This window comes from Centropristis striata, chromosome 3 (genome assembly GCF_030273125.1).
Source record: "Centropristis striata isolate RG_2023a ecotype Rhode Island chromosome 3, C.striata_1.0, whole genome shotgun sequence".
Taxonomy (NCBI): Eukaryota; Metazoa; Chordata; class Actinopteri; order Perciformes; family Serranidae; genus Centropristis; species Centropristis striata.
In genome coordinates this window covers 13,519,583-13,539,595 of record NC_081519.1, presented here as the reverse complement: position 1 = coordinate 13,539,595, position 20,013 = coordinate 13,519,583, and the positions used below count along the sequence as shown (strand labels likewise).

Sequence of the window (20,013 nt, the reverse complement as noted above, 5' to 3'; positions counted from 1 at the left end):
TGTCCATTCGGAGAACTATAAATAGCAGAAGACAACATTTAATAGCCTTGGCTAGTATTCTGATTAAAGAATTTCACGGTCGTAGGGTGTATTTATTTTTAATCATGTTTTAATGATAATTGATGTAGCCTAAACATGTTTTGCTTTGTCACCATTAAAAATCAAAACACCGCAGTTTTATCAGATCCAGGAATCGATACTATAGTCTAAGATCAATTCTCCGACTCAGACGTGTGGACTTCACGCTGACTCATATTTGCGTACACGAGCTGAGAGCAGACGTGAGATCTGATCGTACCCTCCGCTCACGTCCATATTGATAAATGCCGAGGCTTGCGTAGAAACGATCTTACGCCCACTTTACGATCACTTTCTGACGTACGCTCGTTTGATAAATGAGGGCCACTGTGTTTTTTGTTATGATTTTATTACCAATATTACTGATCACAATCACACTCGTAGCATTACTTTATCAGAAAAACAGAAAAATAAATTCACTGGGGTGATCAACAATCCAAATGAATAGTTTCTGTTCTGTTGTGAGCTGAAGATGAATTACAACAGTCTCCCTTGATATATGAAAGCAAAACTTAATAACATCGATTCGACAATTCATCATGGATAAAATGCAACACTTTGCCTCCTAGGTGAGGAGAGAATAAATTGATTGTGGGATGAATGAATGCGATCAGAGTTTCGGGGACAGAATGTCTCTCTAACAATCAGTGATTTAAAGCTGTGGAGAAATCAACCAAACATATACCTATAATGTCAGATTCTCCTGAAAGCCAGTGCTGTGTGAAGGTATTTCTCTGGAGAAATAAAAGGAAAAAAGATAAATATGCATGCCGACAGTAAACTCGCCTTGGTTTAAAAGAACAAATATTTGATGTGCTTATGTACAGTAGTTTCTGCTGCATAATTACACACACTCCTTCGCCTCTGCCCTGTCTTCCATAAAGTGAAATACTTTACATAAACTGACACAAGATAAATTCATGCACTTTATCTAAGACACACAGAAACATCATTAGCATGCATGCATTTATCACAATAATCATTTGAATTTCAAATGCTGTGTTTCTTTTGCACATACACTGCTTCACATCACATTGAATCCAAATGTCGTCATTGCAGCTCAAGCCCATTGTTCTCCATCTCCTTCTAAACACAGACAGCACACACGCTTTTTAATATCTAATTAACACTAAATTGAGTATGATGTATGATGCTTCTTTCTATGGTCATTTGCTTGATTTACATGCAAACAATATTAGCAACAGTTAATAGCACTGTCTGGAACATCAACTGAGTGAAATGCTTGTTCAAACCCTATGAGAGTCCTAAAGGGTGCGCCTGGGGCCACTTTAAGTGTCCTAATATGTAAATGAAAGATGGTTTTATTATGTAAATCACTGCGACAAAATGCATTTGTAAACTAAGTAGAGGCACATTTGATGATGAATGCTGTTTGTGTTGTTTTTCAGAGATGAAACGACGACTGATAATACTTTTGATGAAGCTTCAAATGTGTGAAAGGATTAGTGCTGGGAGATACAGTCAAAATCTTCTATTCCGATATTTACAGCCCCGATTCTGAAAAAGTTGATGCTGTGAAATATCTTATGAAAACAGGATGCAATGATTTACAAATCCTTTGAGACCTACATTTTATTGAATACAGTACAAGGACAAGATATCGTAATAATAAAAATATGTTGGAATAACTTAGTTTTCAGACACAATCCTCTGTTAAATTGTAGTTTCATTTTCATTTTCATACGTTTGAAGGAGTTTGATTAATACAGTTTTGAGAAGATATACACGTTATCTGTCAAGAATAAATCACATTGTCACAACCATTTCATAGAAAGAGGTAAATATATAAACAACTTTATGGGCAACCCTGTATATACATATATTCTGAATACATTTTTTTAAGTGTTAATCTTTTAGTTTTTTTCTATTTGTTTCACACAGTACTTTTTGGAATGGGGGTTGTAGGTCATTTCATTTCTTGATATGACATATATCACAATATAACATGTTTAAACGAATGGTAAAGCTTTTTGTATAAAATACGAACATGAACTGGCTGTTTCAAATGAAAATGTAGAGAAAAAAAAAAGAAATACTTCAAGCTATGGTCTGACACTGTCAGTGACGTGTTTTTAGTGTTTTCACTCAGACAATGAGAAAACAAATAAGCATATTTTCTTTATGTGACTATGATTGTAAAAGACGAATAAAAATTGTACACAGACCAAGCTATACATTAATTATGTTTACATAAATGCAGAGTAATTAGGTTAAGACTATTTTGATTTATTTTGATTTAACTCCACTGGTTTTCCAATAAGAAGAATCCCTGGATATGGGCACGCAGGAGTTGAACAATAAAGTGGAATGAATGAATGAATGAATAAATAAATACAATCATGCACACTGCTGTTTGAAAACACTACGAAAAATGTATTTTAACAGAAACATTTTGGTTCTAAATTGACCATTTCTCATCATTGCCCACCATTGTTATGCAGAGAGAATCGTGTCCTGAGCTGTATGGATGTGCATTCTGGGTAATGGAGTTTAGAGGTTGGAGAAGCTTGTGACTGGAAGGTTTGTTAATCACATTGAACTGAGTGTGATGCAAGAGCATAACAACCACTTTTCAAATTATATTATTGAAAAATATTTAACATCAGATTTTCTGAGAAATATAATTTAGTATAAGCTTGTTATTATCCATTTAGATGACCCAATTGTGTTTACGATATCTCAATACATGGTTTAATTGAAAAACAATAAATCATCATATTGAATCATCTCCCAGCCCATCAAAAAGTTAGAAAAAAAAGTGTGTGATGGTTTTATTTGTTGGAATTCTTATTCTTATCACAACATGAGGCATCCATCCGGGAAGTAAATGGATATGTGCACTCCCATACTTGTCCATGAGTGATTCAGCCCTACAGTGAAGTTTTATCTGAGTTCAATTAATCAAATCAATATTTGCAGAGCTCATTTGTACAAAAAAGAAAAAGTTTTTCTTCTTTTCACCCTTTGATGTTTTCAGTATGCCCTGATGAATGGAGCGCTGTTTTTTTACGAATGTCGAGCCACTCACTGAAGCAAAAAATCACTAATGCATCAGCTGCAGAAAACCTATTGATTTCTTTCTTTGAGTAGAAAAATCAAGGAGGTGCTATCAGTGTCACTGGCAGTTTAACAAGCCACACGGTGGTAGCTCCTCCCAGCACTCTTTCATCTTCTCTTTTCACAAAAACCACACTAATATTTAATTTGACTGTTGCCTCACACAACTTAATTTTCCTTTGAAGTGCAGCACAGTCTCTGTGAAAAGAAAGATATAAATAAAGCATTCTCTGGCTGCACTGTATATAAAGGAGCCACAGTTCATGAGCTTCAGTGTGCTCCTATAGTATCGCAGAAGAGAATTGTGCTCAGAATGAGATTAATCCAGTGTGAAATCAAGAATCCAGTGTGGTTCCTCAGGGTAGCCCACAGAGGACACTCATGATGCCGAGCATCGCGGCTACGTTCCATCATTGCTCATCGCTCTGCAGGCAACGTTGTGCATGCGTCTGCATGACGAAACATGCCCTTTCGTCCATGCAGCAACAAAACAGTGTTACACATTTACTGTACTCATGTTACATTCAAACTATTTAAAAACTGACACACTGACATTTCTATTCGGATCAGTTTTTGGCCCGAGCAAACAACAGCCCTCAAAGTTTTATTAGTCTGCTCAAAGGACAAGTTGTGCCGCCCACAGCTTCATAGTTTTTATTTTATTTTTATGTCTGACAGCCGCCTTCAGTCAAAATGCCTTGTGGATTCAATGCGTTCAATCTAGACAAGGTCAAGGCGTGCTGTTTTTCTGTAGCCTATTAGTTGATTCTCCTGGCGGTTCAGCCGTCTCAATATATCCAGCAACAACATCAAGCAGGCCACTGTCTCATTAGAACTGCGTCTCTAGTCCCAGTCAAAACTGGGCACAAGATGCTAACGAAGACATTAAATGGAGAAATACTATCTATCACTGCCCTGAGGGCTGGAGAATAAATAAAGGTCTAAATGTACTGTACCTTGTTGAAGGGGGGTTGAGAGTCACTTGTGGAGGTCAGAGGAGAGCAGAGAAGAAGAAATCCTGCAACACAAAGACATTTCATAAGCTTCAATATTCATGAGAAACATACAGATTTAATGCGAGACACCACGGGCAAAACATTGTTTTTCTTGTACTGGTCAACCTTGAAATTTTTAGCTATTTTGTAAGCTTAACATGTCTTCTAGTGGAAAGAAAAATACAGATTTAGGTGTCAATTGTACTACGCTTTTTCTACACCAAAATATAGCAATAGATAATGCCTCATTTGCATATGTAAAAATAACATTTCAGAAAACATGTAAGACGAACAATATTTTTCTAAATGTAAATAAGTGATGTAATGGAAGTTTCATGCTGATATCCCTGAGTTAATTTAATGACTGTTTTTTTCTAATAGTTGTGCTCTTTGCAGATGATATGGTCCTGTTGGCTTCATCAGACCAGGACCTGCAGTGTGCATTAGAGCATCTCCAAGTGTGAGGCCATGCAAACAAACGGTGGATTGTATCTCGGGGTTTTGTTATGAATGAGAGTAGAATGGAAAGTGAGATGGACAGGTGGTTTGCTGCGCCGTTAGCAGTGATGGAAGCGCTGATTTACCAGTCCATCTATGTTCCAACCAGGCGGCAATCTCCGTCTCTGAGCATGGAAGCCACCAGGAAGTGCATAAAGAAATCTGCCCATTCATTTCAGTGCTAAATTTGAAAACTTCTCACTTGATTTATTACCTCAGAAAAAATTTTCAGGGACAACATTATGGTCTCAATCGCTAGTAAAAAATCTTCTTCAAGACAATTTGATGTCAATAGTTCTAATAATGGCCCCATTTAGAAGAAAATAGAAGATAAAGAATCATATGATTTGGGCCGTTTCTAGCTTTGATTGACAGGTCACTGACAAGGCGAGCCGTCACCAGGAGAGAAGCAGAGCGTATCCACGGCAACGTGTCAATAAAGTTATATATAACGTTATATAGATAGAAAAGAGGACGTTTAGCGGTTTGGTCTCATAACTTTGACCCTTTCACACTATATTTTCACTTAATTGAACGTTTTGTTCATTAAATGTCTTGTTCAGTGTTTGGTTGGACTAACAGACACTCCAAGGAGTCGTTGCTCAGTTTTCTGAGGTAAGAAAGATACATTTTGTTTTTGTTTTTTTGCTAGCCAAAACTAACATCCCAGTTAATGCTCCAATTAATGCTAACATGAATTAGCAGCAGCTTCTCTCAGTCAGGTTGAGGTGTAGAGAGGCTGTAGTCAGTGTGGTCAGATCCCTCGCGCTCCGCCACAGTCCAATTATGGTCTGCTCCGCATATCGGAAACATGATGGCGACGCAAGATGGCGACGAGTGTAACGCTGAACTCGAGGCTTCCAACGGGCAGTCCACAAACCAATGGGTGACGTCACGGTGACTACGTCCATTATTTATATACAGTCTATGGTTCCAACCCTCACCTGTGGCCACGAGCTTTGAGTGACCGAAAGAATGAGATTGCGCATAAAGGGGGTTGAAATAAGGTTCCTTCATAGTGTGGCCGGGCTCAGGGATGAGGAGCCGGAAGGAGCTCGTACTAGAGCCACTGCTCCTTCTCATTGAAAGGAGCCATCTGAAGTGGTTGGAGCATCTGGTAAGTATGCCTCCTGGGCAGAGCATGTTCAACTGGAAAGAGGCCTCGGGGTCGACCCAGAACATGTTGGAGGGATTATGTGCCTCATCTGGCCTGGGAACACCTCTGGGTCCTTCAGGAGGAGCTGGAAGTTGTCGCTTGGGAAATGGATGTATGTAGCCTACGACCTCCGCAATGGATGAAAATGGATAAATGAATAGATGGTTCACCCTATTCACCAGTAATGTCTCTCTACTTTATCAGACAGTGTCTAAAACAGAAATGTGTTCATGCTAAATTGCTTTGATTAATAGTTTTGATTTGTGAAACTGAACATTATTCTAGTGCTTTGTCAATACATTTGATTGTCTTCAAAACTGCTTATTTTGTCCTGACAACTTTTTCAGTTATTTTGAGAATCAATTAGCTTTTTTCGAGATAGGAAAACTGGCACATCTTGAGAGATAAAGCATTTCAATTAAAAACCACAGATTAGATTAGGAAAATGCTTCCTGCGGCACTAAAACTCCAGGAACACATATCATGAATCAGCAAGAACATTATTCCACTTACATAATGTGATTTTTGGATATTGTTCATGCACAATATAAAAGGCTTAACTTTAAAACATACAGCAAAAACAGGAAGCCCTCTGAGCTTTTGTTTTGTGTGTTTAAATGTTTCACACCCAGAGGTGATATTCAGAGATTAGAGTGCAGCACAAACAGACCTTCACTAACAGAAGTTAATCCCTCAAAAAAGACATTCTAAACAAATTCAATGAAGTGGGTTTTTTTTGCCGAGACAACCATATTACAGTGATTTAGAAGAGCATTTTCAGGGCAAACACACCAAAGACAGCACGTATCAGAACCTAATTTTAGGACGCCGGTTCAGCCTGTCATTAAATATTATATGCTACATTCACTGCAGCCTGCTGTGACGCAAAACAGAAGACTATTTGTAGTGACGACTGTCTGTGCAACAGGAGCAGAAATATCAAAGTGATTATTTCCTGCTGCTGTTCAGTCGTAAAAGGACATCCTGTGTTATTTATTAGCTATTCCGAGCTATTCTCTAGTCTCTTTCGTGATCTCATCACACCTGGATCAGAGTTGCTGAAACCTGCCAGGATTTTCAAAAGCAGATGCTGAAGCTGACTGGCTGTGCAATCACTATGCAGTGTTCGTGACACTTGACCGTGTTAGATGCCTGACACTATGCAGTGATGAAAAACAACGGAGAGGAGGGATAGATAAAACAATGACGCTTATATCATGTATAACTAGGTTCAAATGTTCAATATAAAGTCTGGTGGACTTGGATGCAGTGGTGAAGTTGCAACATTGTTGCATTTTTCATTTGGTTTTGTTTCACACTTATCAAGCACACCAAGCATTGTAAGAAAATGTCACGCTGTTGACGTTGTCCGTCAGAATATCCAAAGCACTTTAAGACTTATTTTAAATTTAATACTCAAATTCACTCTTATTCAACACGTCAATCTTTAGATCTTCATCCTCCAAGATTTCTGACATGCAGAGGTCAATTTGTTGTTCAATTTAGGGGGACCAAATTGTGGAATACCTTTTCCCATCTGGCAAGGGACTCCATCTCTGCAAAATGCTTCAAAAGATGTCTGAAAGCTCATTTAACTGCTGTTTTGAAATTCTAATTCACACACAAATATACTTTTTTAACATGTTCATTTTTGTTTTTAATTGTTTTTGTTATTGTCATTATAACTTGTTGATGTTATACATTTGTTTTTTCTATTATCAGTTTATTACTTTCTAATGAAATTTTAGGTGGAGGCTTTAAATAAGCCCATCTGGGTGTGAGGGAAAGAGCTGACACTTTTTGGAAAGTCAGGGACTGTCGCTAAATACTTTGAAGATGTTTTTGTTTGTAGCCACAAGCAACTGCATTCTGTGATCGTCTGACCATATTCCAATAAGGGCCTTTACTTCATTAGACCACACCTGTTCACGAGACATTTTTCAAGTCTGCTTCTACCCTGCTAGGTGTTGAAATTTCCGAATTCCAAATTCAACCAGAATGCACAGTGTTTTGTTTTGGTTTACTTCCTTTCTTTGGTTTGGACTGCGTTCTCACCTGCAGCAAATCAGATTCTCGTGCAAACCGAGACCCCCATTTTTTAACGGACCAGAGTGTGGTTCTTTGGTCTGCTTGAGCATTCACACCAGCAAAAACCAAGCGGACTATCTGACAAACCACACAAGGGTTTGTTTCAAGCTCAGGTGTGAATGCCCCCTAAAATTATATTAATAATAGTGAGTGTGCTGGAACTGTATTTAAGTGAATTATAACTTAACTTTAAGATATTTTAACAAATATCAGTGAATCCATCAAGGTCATTCCTACACAAAGGTGTGTATGTGACTGACTGACTGACTGACTGACTGACCGACCGACCGACTGACTGAGTGATCACACTTTTTTCGGGGGGCGGGGCTCGAGACTGCTCATCCGCTCTTCTACATTTGCAGCACAAACACATTGGCCTCATAAGGACAGTGCACTTACTTGATTGATTGATTGATTGATTGATTTTATTTGACCATTCTTGATATAAAAAATATGAAACAGCAACCTGTGTCATACGTAATATAAATAGATAAAAAAATAGTCAGGGATGACACAATAAAGCCCTAAGGCTTATTTCCATTGTGGTCCCTATAAGGCAGGAGACAGGGGACAGTAGCAGCATATCTTACATAAATCAAAAGAAAAAGTACCATTCTTACATACATACATACATACATGCATCAATCATTCATAAGTCACATAAAAACATGAATTACAGTTTCAAATACACGCGACAGATACAGATTGCCAACATTCTAAGATTGGTGTTTAAACCATTTTTTCAAGTTTTGTTTAAAACTGCATATGCTTCTGATTGATTTAAGTGGGCCAGGTAACCTGTTCCAAAGAATTGTTCCAGCATAAAGAAAGGACTTTTTACCCATGTTTGTCTTAACTCTAGGTGGTACAAAATCTGTTAAGCTTCCCCTAGTGGAAAAGCGGTGAACTTCTTTTACTCTATTTAAATAATTTTTAAAAATAATTGGGTATATCCCCATAAGCACACCTGTGTACCATACATAACTGCATCTGAGATACACGATCCTCCACCTTCAACCATCCCACCTTATCAAAGTGGGATGACACTCTTTACTTTCATTTCAAAGATATTTTAAGGCCTTGAACGGACATCTAGCTGTTTGTGTATAATACAATGCTGTTTATATACACTGCTCACAAAGCCAAACACGGCCAGCCATATACTAGGTTTTGACCTAGTCTTATTATATCAAGTCCCTTATTTCTCTTGTTTTCTCTGATGTTTCAAATAAGAACATAATGAATAACTAACATCGCAATATTGTGAAAGGCTTTTTCATTTGGGTCGAAAAAGGTATTAATAATAAGAGGTTGTGGCCGAATCATGTGTTATTTTTCTTATCTTCTTCCACATGGTGAGCATCAGTGATGATATCTGGACGGTTATTGGATGTGTGCCACAGAGCTGAGACTGATCAGTGACCCTAACTGACCTCAGCTCGACCCCTGCTTGATTAGAAAGCCTGGGGGTCCCCAGGGTGCTGAAGGCCCTGAAGCAGGCTAAATGTCTGACCTCATACACTCCGAGCATCTTTTTAGGCTTTGCCACTGGGTTCATCTTTCATTAGCCAGAGATCGGTTGTCTGATCCTTCCGATACAGGTGAATGGGTTCATGTACCAACATTGTAAATGTATGTCTTGTAAGGAATGTGTTATTCAGATCTCTATGCAATTACAACTCCCTTTTTTATATTAGAAGGGCTCCTAGAAATCAAATGAAACAACCTGGACACAAAGTAATGCCTGCAGCATTATTGGCAGCCTGCAGCTGTAATCGAATGTGCTCACGGTATTCATGAGCTTGGAGCAGTAATGAGGCCTATTTTCCCAGAGTGATATTACAAACAGCGTAAACAAGACCAAGATGAAGATCTCCGGGGCTAAAGATTTCCTCAGCACCACTTCTAACACACTACAGCATATGCTTTCATTAAAAATACCCCATGAAATTTAAAATAATGGTCTGCAGGAGGCCAAATGATACATTTAACTTAACATAATCATTTGTTAATGTACACGGTCGCTTATAAAGTTGGAATAATCTTGTTTTCAGACACAATCCTCTGTTAATTGTGGTTTCACTTTCATTGTGATATGTTTGGAAGAGATTGAATAATAAAGTTTTGAGAATATATACACTTTATCTGTCAGGAATAAATCACATTTTCCTTTATGGGCGACCGTGTATGAATAATAGTCTTTTAGTAGTTTAAACTGTTTTGATTGGGAGGGAAGTAATTGATTATTTTAATATAATAAATGCTTTCACACAGGAGAACGGGGTTCATGTCCTGTGTGTAAACTTCCTGTGTTACTTTTTTACGAAACTTTCATGGCTGACGTCACCCTTGCAACCACTCAATTTCCGGCATTTCCATACATTTATTTACTTTTTAAACTGTCTTTTATAACACCTAACCAGGAGGTTTTTTCGCCCTAAACCCAGGTCGGTGGCCTAAATTCACTGAAATGGCAGCCTTTTTTACAACAACGAATCGTATGTGTATGTATAATGACGTCATCATTTTGACAAACATTCATATCGTGTTGTTATGGGTGGTTTGACAAACAGTCTAATTTTTTGTTTAGGCTGGAGAACTTGTTGGTCGAGATGCACCATCTGAAAGCCAGCAATGGTTGCTATTGGGTCCAGAATATGTCTGTAAATTCACAAGACCGCTACACGTACACTGTAAAAAATGTTTGTTTAAATTACAGTAAAAAACTGTCAAATTGCATCATCATTGTACATCACCGTAGTAGATACTTTTAATTACTGTAAATCAAACAATAGTATAAAACTTTAAATTCTACCGCCATAAACTGTAGAAAACACACAGTTTTGCTGTAAAAATATAAAATTTTCATGTAAAGTTAATGGAGAAATACCATGATGAAACAATTATCCTAAAAGTAATGGGAATATTCAGTATAAATTACAGTTTTTGCTGATATTTACATTTACATACGTTCACTGTATTTTTTACGGTGATGTTCTGGCAACCACAGCTGCCGGTATTTTACCGCAAATTAAACAGATTTTTTTTTACAGTGTAAGATGGAACTACAAGATGAGATCTGTGTCACGTTTTTTCAGTCTCAGTTCAGAAACAAGACGCCCCTACTATTAATTTAGTGATGCACAAATCAATTTTTAAAAGGTAGGACAAGCATTCATCATGTTTTTTAGGGTCTTGATGATGTACAGTATGTTTACATGTAATACTGAATTTAAACAAAACTCAGTCAGTTTACTCCTCATGGCAGATTTTACTTCTCAGCTTTATGTTCCACTTTAATTCTTTAAAAGAACCACTGCATAACTCTGCCAATACTGCATCGATCCTTTAAAGTGCACATAGCCTTGGTATTTATTTTCTGAAATTTGGTTTCTTGCCATCCGCTTATAGTGTTTTTAGGGTCATCTGAGGAGAAAAAAACATTCCTACTGACTGAGCAGCAATTAGTGACTAGCTTAGATCCTCACAGCAGAGTCTGACCGCGAGCCAGTTTTGCCCATGCACAAGCTAAACCTTTCATTGTGGCTCACGCTGTTACGGTTTCTCAGGGCATAACTTTGCGTAAACAGTAACAGTAAGTGCTAACCGGGAGGCCTGAATGCAGCAGGGGGTTCACTGAGGCAACATTAGCCTGGTGCATTAGCCTAGCTCTCCTGTGACACACTTTCTGCTGTGTGAGGCAGCCACTCTGAGCCAGATCCAACCGTTTCACTACAGGCCCCACAGCCTCACTACTGCTCATCAGCCGCTCGTCGCTGTAATCTCGCATTCATCTCTCCTTTCTCTTTCTGTTAACCCGCCGACGTCTTTGTTTTGCCACTCTGTCTAATTGCTTTCTCATAAACCCTGTGCACCCATTGCTTTTTATCTGTCTGATTTTCTTTCTCCTTCTATCTTTTCGCTACACTCACACTTGATCACCCGCAATCCCACTTTGATCCAACTGACCAAGCCGCTTTGTAAATCAACAAATACAGCCTCTCCTCTTTAATCCTGATATTTTCGCACTCGTATTACAAAAGCAAACTGTGACTACTCCACTGAGAGATCGATGAGAAGAAGTCTATTTTCAGATAAGCAAACATGACATCATATTCCTGCCTCTCTTCTACCCGCTTACACAAATGTGCACCAATGTGTATCAAATATCCACATGTTGTCATCCTTTTCGATTTCCCCGCAGGACACTTAGTCAGACTCAGGCAGTGCATCAAGGGAGTAGCGCCCCCATAATCCACTTTGGACTCAGAGGATTTACCCACTGTCCCTCTCCTCCTCTGTCAGTACCGCCTCAGCAGGGGTGCTCAAAGGTAACCCACTGCCGAGAGCCAGGATGGTGGGTCATGGCTAGGTGAAGCCGCCGATAAAATCGCGCAGGCATCAGATGTGATACATGAGGACAGTCACCTTCCAAAGTGTTTTGGAAAGCACTGTGGCGGAAGCTCGGAGGTGAACTCTTTGTGTCAGAGTGTGATTAAATTAGAGGATGGTTGAGAGGGCAGTGCCAAGGACTTGGTCGATATTTCATATCGCCCCTTGGATATTTTATCAGCTTCTCTATTTACAGAAGAAGTGACAGTTACTCTGCAGCTTCAAAATCATCACGCACGCACGCACGCACGCACACGCACACACACACACACACACACACACACACACACAGTAATACAGGATCCTCTGCACTCCCACTGATTAACTACCTTATAATGACACATTAGCAAAACTCATTTTGGGACATGAACTACAGGTCAGAGGTCACTCAGTGTTTCCTCATTCTCTTTATTCTAGGAGCCCGCAGTCATCCTGATTGTGCTCAGATATCTCACTGGTCATTGTTACAGTGTAACTGAAGCTGACTCCAGGGGGAATACTGCAAGAGACTCACTTTAGTTTAGCTTGGCTCTGTGAGTGCTACTTTCTTGCTCTACTTCATGCTCCACTTCTTGTCCCCTATAAGTTATCTCTGGCATACTTAACTTCTTTAACTAGTCCATCATTACAGACAAATGTTTATGCTGCAACCAGAGTAATATACTAAAAGTTAACTAGAGTCATCTTAAAAAATGGTCAAGCAGATTTCATGTGCTACTAATAACAGAAGGAAATAATTAAGCCATTAGATATATAAATATGGATATGGTAGAGGATAGAACATCATACCTTGTATTTGTATCTTCAGCCACGCTAGCAGGGTACCGCCAGTGATAGCATTGTCAATGTGTTAGCTGGTCGGCTTTGGTATTGACTGAAATATCACAACTACTTGATGACATTTGGTGCAAACATTAATGGTTCCTTATAACTTTGGTGGCCCATAACTTTCTGCTAGGGCCAATATAAGGATCACATTTCTCATTTTGAACGTAATATCTCAACTCATGTCCCTATCAAGATGAGTTGCAATCATTAATTTCTCCAATAATTTGGTTTAAGCCCAAATATAGGGAAAAGTAACAACATTTTGGTCATCCAAGCTTAGCTTTGCTTTGCTTTCATTCAATCAATACAAAGTGAATGGAGAGTGATTAGTTGTTTTCCTTTCTCCATCTCTTTGTGAATCCATCACACTGTGTACATTGATAAAGGTCATGAACTGTTTAGTTTTGTTGGTGTTGTCTGCTTTTTTGTCACAGAATTTAGACGTTTATACAGGGTGCATACAGTACTAAAAGACACTCTCAGCTGTTTTTTTTTTCTGGTGAGTATATTTTGTTTTAAGCCTGATTTTTGCCAACCAAAATTAGCATCACAGTAATAATCAAACATCACAGTTAGCTTGAACCACATATGCACCTTGCTCACAGAGTGAGCCTTCTTTTGCAGGCTTCAAAATGGTTATCGACAAATTCATGAATGAATAAGTGATGTCTCTGACAGGGCCTTCTCAGTAGCAGCCCCCAGACTCTGGAACTGCCTCCCCCTCCACATCCGTGCAGCGCAATCCCTAAATGTTTTTAAATCTCACTTAAAAACCCACCTCTTTCCTCTTGCCTTCAATTAAAGTTTGTTCTTTTTCCTCCGGCAAATGCTAGGGAATAGTGTCCCCTAGTAATCCCACAGTGCTTTTAAAATTACCCCACCTTATAATTTATTTTAAATTAAATTTTGTTTTGTTTGTTTCTTTTTTACCCTTGTCAATTCTGTATTTTATTGCACTTTTTGCATTTTTATGTGAAGCACTTTGGTGTGGCTCAGCCATCTGTAAATGTGCTATATAAATAAATTTGACTTTGACTTTGTTGTAGACTCTTACACTGCCATGGCATCATACATTTTGACCTACTATACTCATGCAGTTGAATAATAGTTACATTTGCACATGAGCTGCAGAGTTGAGCTCAGAGTCAACCGCCTCTGATGCACTCCATTACACTGGGGCCGGAATCCGGGATTTATGTGCAAACCTTTATGAAATTACATTATTTGTTGTTATGGCCTCATGTTTTATTGGCTCATTAGCTTGTAAAAGATTTCATTTCTAATCAATGTAATCATCTTATTAGCTAGTGAACTATTACTCACTACAATGAGTGCTTTACCATTGGGCCCATAAACAACCTCAACGTATCGACCATCACTGTGGGTACTGCGTCTTCCCTTTGATTGCCCCCGGGAACCTCCTTGCTATGGTAACGACCCCTAATGACCACCATTGTGACAACAGCTGTAGTCGTAGCAACAGTTGGCTAGTGCAGCTCTTCCACACTGAGACAAAAGGACGAGAGGCTGAGGGAGAAAAGAGGGCAAGAGCCTCTCTGTCATCAGCAGTCAGACAGGACATGTCTGGTGAACCTCCTCTCAATCCCTCCATGAATTTACCCATCCATTTTTTTTTGCCCATTCGTCAGTCCATCTGCCTGTTGCCCACTTTCCCGTCTGTATTCTCATCTGTCCCTGTATGTTATTGCCTCGTTCTCAATAGATAATTAACTGCTTAATGTTCTCCTCAAGCAAATGGATTTGAGAGTCATAAATGCACAGATCGTTACCATCATGACAATTATTTCCCTCTTTCTTTTGCTCCGTCTGTTCCAAGATTTACTCTCCAGTTCATCATGCAACACTGATATGGCTACATTAACAATCCTGACAAATCCAGCAGCCATCCATCCAAAAACAAAGCAGAACAAATATGTTTCCACCAGCTCCCACCTTCTAACAACCCATCTTTCACTCACCCCATACCGGTGCACCTTCCATTCTCCACCTTTCTTTCCTCTATTCATTCTTTTACAATGCACACTATCATTTTCTCCTCATATCCATTAACCTCTCTCAATGTTTCTACCTCTCCATCCTTCACATTATCATTTACTCTCCCATATCATACACACTCTGCCTCACCTATCAGCCTCCATCTCTAACCTTCTCCCTCCTGTTCTGTCTCTCCATCAACACCTCCCCCTGGGCTCTGAACGGCCCGTGTACCCCCATGAACGAGAGCGATGAGAGAGACTGAAATATTGATGACCCCAGGCGAAGGCCACCTCCAGCACACTCTGCAGGGGGGTTACGGGCCAGGACCAGTCAGTCAGGTAGAGTGGGTGAAATTTAGTAAGGATACGAGCATGTTCCGGCAGATGGGGGCGAGATGCAGTAAGGAAATTAGCAGTAAAGATGGAGTATGTGTGTGCAAACCATGTTAGCCCAGCTGCCAGCTGGCTTCTTCACATGTATCTGGTGATTGGCTTCCAGGTGATCTGGATCTTCATCCAAGGAAGTCTGTGGGTACATCCCATGTTCCTTATTTCGCATCCCTGCTTCCCTCACTTGCATCGTTTCCTTGCATCTTAGTCCCGCCCATCGGGGATGCATGGAGAGACGCAAGGAAACGAAGCGAGGAGAGAGGAAATGATTTAAGAGACATGAGACGTCCTTCCCTTCGAAGCGTCATGTGAAGCGACGTCCGTTTCTAATGACGGCGGCAGCGATCACAGCTGGATCAGCTGTCAGTCGCTTTAACAGCTGTAGACATTACACTAATAATAATAATAATAATAATAATACGTGTTTTCTTTGTTTAATAAACACCTGCACATGAATAACAACCTGCATTGTGTATTTATACTGTGAACTGTGTCCAGCTCAGGGCCACAGGAATGCCTTAATATTATGTATTTATTATTATTTGCTTCTGTATATATTAGGACAGCGTATTAGGGCCAAGTATGAAAAAAAAAAATCTGTCCGGTACCACAAATGCAAGCACACACACACTTCAGAGATGAATAAATTCCCTAAACCAGCCACCATGGCACGCGTAAAGACGGCAGGGAAAAATAAACCTGCTGCTGTGAAAAAAGCTTAGACTGACTCCTGGATTCCACTGGATGCGTAACGGCTGCAGATCCGTCGTCGGACCCGTTATGCACCCATTATAATCAATGTGTGAGATTCCACCGACTGCAGATCTGCTGCGTAATGAGTCCTACGACGCATGGCCATCCGACAGCCCTCGCAACACTTGCACAGAGCTTCTATTTACAGAGCACGGCGCATAAATTCAGCACAGAACAGATCGTTCGGGACAGGAAGTCGTGCACAGACACAAAATAAAACATCCGGTATATTTTCAAAATAAAGTACCTCGGGTTCACGGCGGATCGTATTTCATAACTTGAAGACCTGAAATCAACAGGTTAGAGGTTTTCACTCGTCTTTTCACCCCACTGACACCGCTCACTCCGGTGCTTGTTGTAAACAAACAGAGATCACTAAGGCTTGTCAACAAGAGGCTCTTCTTAACAAGCCGGCCGACCTCGTTAGCGCTCGTTAAGACGGAGTCGCTGGATTTGTCTCCAGTCATTAACGAGGAGATGTTGATTATCTTCCAGTTATATCAATTGATTAGGCGTGAATTCGCGAGATCTCGTGCGTCCTCGGGACTACGCTGTCCGCAACAGCTCCGACACAGACGGATCCGGTGGGTGTTTGCGGACGGACCCCTTTCGGAGTCATTACGCATCCAGTGGAATCCTGGCGTAACCTTACACACTGTAACTGTCAACATGGAGAAGCGAAGGTCTGAAAGAGAGCGCTCCGTGTGCCGACTGGCTGAAGGGGAGCGTCAGTCTGATCACTCATAAACAATCACTCTGATAATACACCAAAAGAGAGTGAGTCATGGAGAAGCGGGAGACATCCCATGGGTAGAAACAAATGAAATGTGGTGATGTAGTACCATCACCTCATGTTATGTGTTTTTACGCGTGCCATGGGCCCCTCTCCCCTGGGTCCCTATTTATTTATTTTTTCATACATGGCCCTAATACGACATCGTAGTCGACGATCCTGGTGATAAATGAATTATTTGATATCCCAGAACATGATTGTGTCCGCTGAACACCGGCAAATGTTTTATTAGGTTAGATGATAAAGGTAAAATGTAAATGTCACTCAGATTAAACCTACACTCAGCAATGATCAGCCTCACGTGGGACTGATGAAAATGACAAACGATGTAAAAGTGTTTCTTCCTGACAGACAGACTCACAATCATGAATCAAATAAATAAAATATAAAACTTGTGGTGACACACTTTAGTTTAATCTGTGATCTGTCTTCACCCCGGTTTGAAACTACAGTGATGTTGCGATGTATAAGATCAGTCTGATCAGCAGCAGCGTCTAATCAATAACCAATGTCAGTCAGGGGGCGGGGACACTGCTAAAATACTTCCGCATAGGATGCTCTCATGTATCCTCGCTTGTGCCTCCTCCTCTATCCTCTATCCTCCCGCCCGCTAAAGAATTTCCGGTTCAAGCGAGGATAGAGGAGGTGAAAATTAAGGGACATGGAACGCACCCTCTATATGGGTGGAGTGAGTTGGACTTTTTCCACACAGTGTTCACTAAACACGTTCCTCAAAGATTAGCCTCAAAATGAGCAGGAGGCTTGCTCGGAGCTGTTTGTTTATGCACCCCTCCCCCCTTTCCTGCTCTTCTTTTCTGTTGTTTCTCACCATCCCCTGCCACCTCTCTTGACATCCATCTCCCCCCACAACCAAACCCTTCATTTACTTCCCCTCTTATTTTCTGCTCTTCATCCACGCTCCATGTCTTTCCCCTTAACAATTTTACATTCTGTTCCCTTCCCTATTTTCCTTTCTCATTCTTCTCTGGGTGACTTTCTGTATCTGGTGAAGGTGACCTTGCCAAACAGACCTATAAGAATCGCCATGGAGACAGCATCCAGCTAGGTGATGCCTATGTGGAGAGATGGGGAAAGGGTGGAGGAGGGGTGCAAAGAAAGAGAGCAGGAAAGTGAAAACAGAGCTTATTTTCTGTGGCTCCTGATTCATGGTCCCATCACTCGGGTTTAGATTACTATAATATTACTTCTCTATAGTTCTCTCTCTTTGTCTGATTCTTCCTTGAACCTAGGGCAAACATAAAAGGCTGCTCTGTTAAAAAATAAATTAAATCAGATGTGTGTGTGTGTGTGTGTGTGTGTGTGTGTGTGTGTGTGTGTGCAACGTATCAACCCTTTATTTTTCTAAAACCCCTTTTTTGTTTCAGAGGATCTGTGAGTCTAATTTACACAGTGAAATACGCCTCCTCTTAATCTATGGAGAGTGCTTACTTGGTCAAAGTAGAAATCTGTTCTCCCTACAATGTGATGTTAAGCTTTCTTGAACACTGGCAGCATATAAATAATGTCAAAACAATTCAGCAGAGCTGTAAAGTGCATCCAGTAGTCAGTTTAGCTGAATGGGCTAAAAACACAGTCACAGGGTAAAATATGTCAATTCTCCATGTGCATCTTTATCAAGATAAAACTGGCAACAAGTTAGTAAATCCTCTTTTATCTTAATGTGGTAAACACAGCCAGATTTCCCTTTTAAGCTTTGGTTTATAGTTAGGATTTCAATTTCCTTAAGCAAAGGGAGATGCTGTTGAAGACACTTGATCAAAAATTTATGAACTGAGAAAAGCTAAAAGTGCAGATCCAGCTGCAGCTTACATATGTGCTTTTTGGAGAGATAACTTTGGCTGCTCACACATCTAGGTATTAGTTGAATATTCTTTTGATTAAAGGTGCCAGTAGTTTGCAGTAGTTATTGGTTTTTCCATATGAGGAAGAACATAATCTACTTGAAAAACCTTCACCAAGGCAATGGTGCATTTACATGCTCCTCAGGTGTTCCCATTTCCAGAGATGGGAAGTTGTTCTTCTGACTTCGGTGTTTTCATCGACTTTAAGTCGTAATGGGGAAACAACACAGATGCTGCAAAGAAGATGCATTGTGAATCCAGTCAGAATCAAGTTAGCCATGAAATGCTCTCCAGGAAACTCATTTCTCTGTTATTTGAACACCACATGAATGCAGCACAAACGGTGGGTTCTTCCTCTGTCCATGTTAGACCCTTTCACCAAGTTTCATTAAATTTGGGGCAGTAGTTTTTCTGTAATCCTGCTGACAAAGAGACAGACAGACAAACTGTAATGAAAAGAGACCTCCTTGGTGGAAGTAATTGGACTCAGTTGATCTTTGACCTTTTTTCTGTGTGAAATCCTACAAAATCCACATATACTGTGTGGCATACACCTGGTGAAATCATGGTTCCATTTAAGCAAACCTTGATAAAAGATAGAGAGAGCGCTTCATCATGGTATAACATTTTTAAAAATCCAATGGGAACCATTGATATGAAACAGGACGCATAATCATTCCTCCAGACTAAGAACTTAAACACCCATTTGTTGGCGTTTCTACATGAATATTATCTAACTTCCTGCATTGGCACTGGATGTCATATTGGCATTAGTCCTGCAGGACACTGGGCTGGTGATTCATTACATTATTGTCTTTATCGGCATCAATCTTAAACAAAACATGTCAAACAATTTTGATCAGGCACTGGATATTATGGGTTCATCATTCAGCTGTGTGAAAAAGGAAGGAAGGAAACATACATGGCTGTTGTTGTGTTACATTCCCAATGTGACAATATTGTCTTGTGCTTCCGAGTAACTGGAAGTCAGGAGATAAACAGGGTTCAAACAGTCAGTAACAGGAAGCCAGCAGAAAAAGAAAACACGGTTTCTTCACTAGCCTCTCAGTTGTTGTGTAGAGGAGATGCAATCAGGCCTGCAATG

The 20,013-nt window shown here is 40.0% G+C and overlaps 1 protein-coding gene across 1 annotated transcript in view; it reads right to left on the bottom strand.

Annotated features, from left to right (window-relative positions):
- Window positions 1–20,013, bottom strand: part of dlgap4b (discs, large (Drosophila) homolog-associated protein 4b) — a 147,741-nt gene that overhangs the window by 92,750 nt on the left and 34,978 nt on the right. Inside the window, exon 2 of the mRNA XM_059328437.1 lies at window positions 4,113–4,174. The gene's annotated coding sequence lies outside the window, so the exon portion shown is untranslated. The remainder of the gene's footprint in view (window positions 1–4,112; window positions 4,175–20,013) is intronic.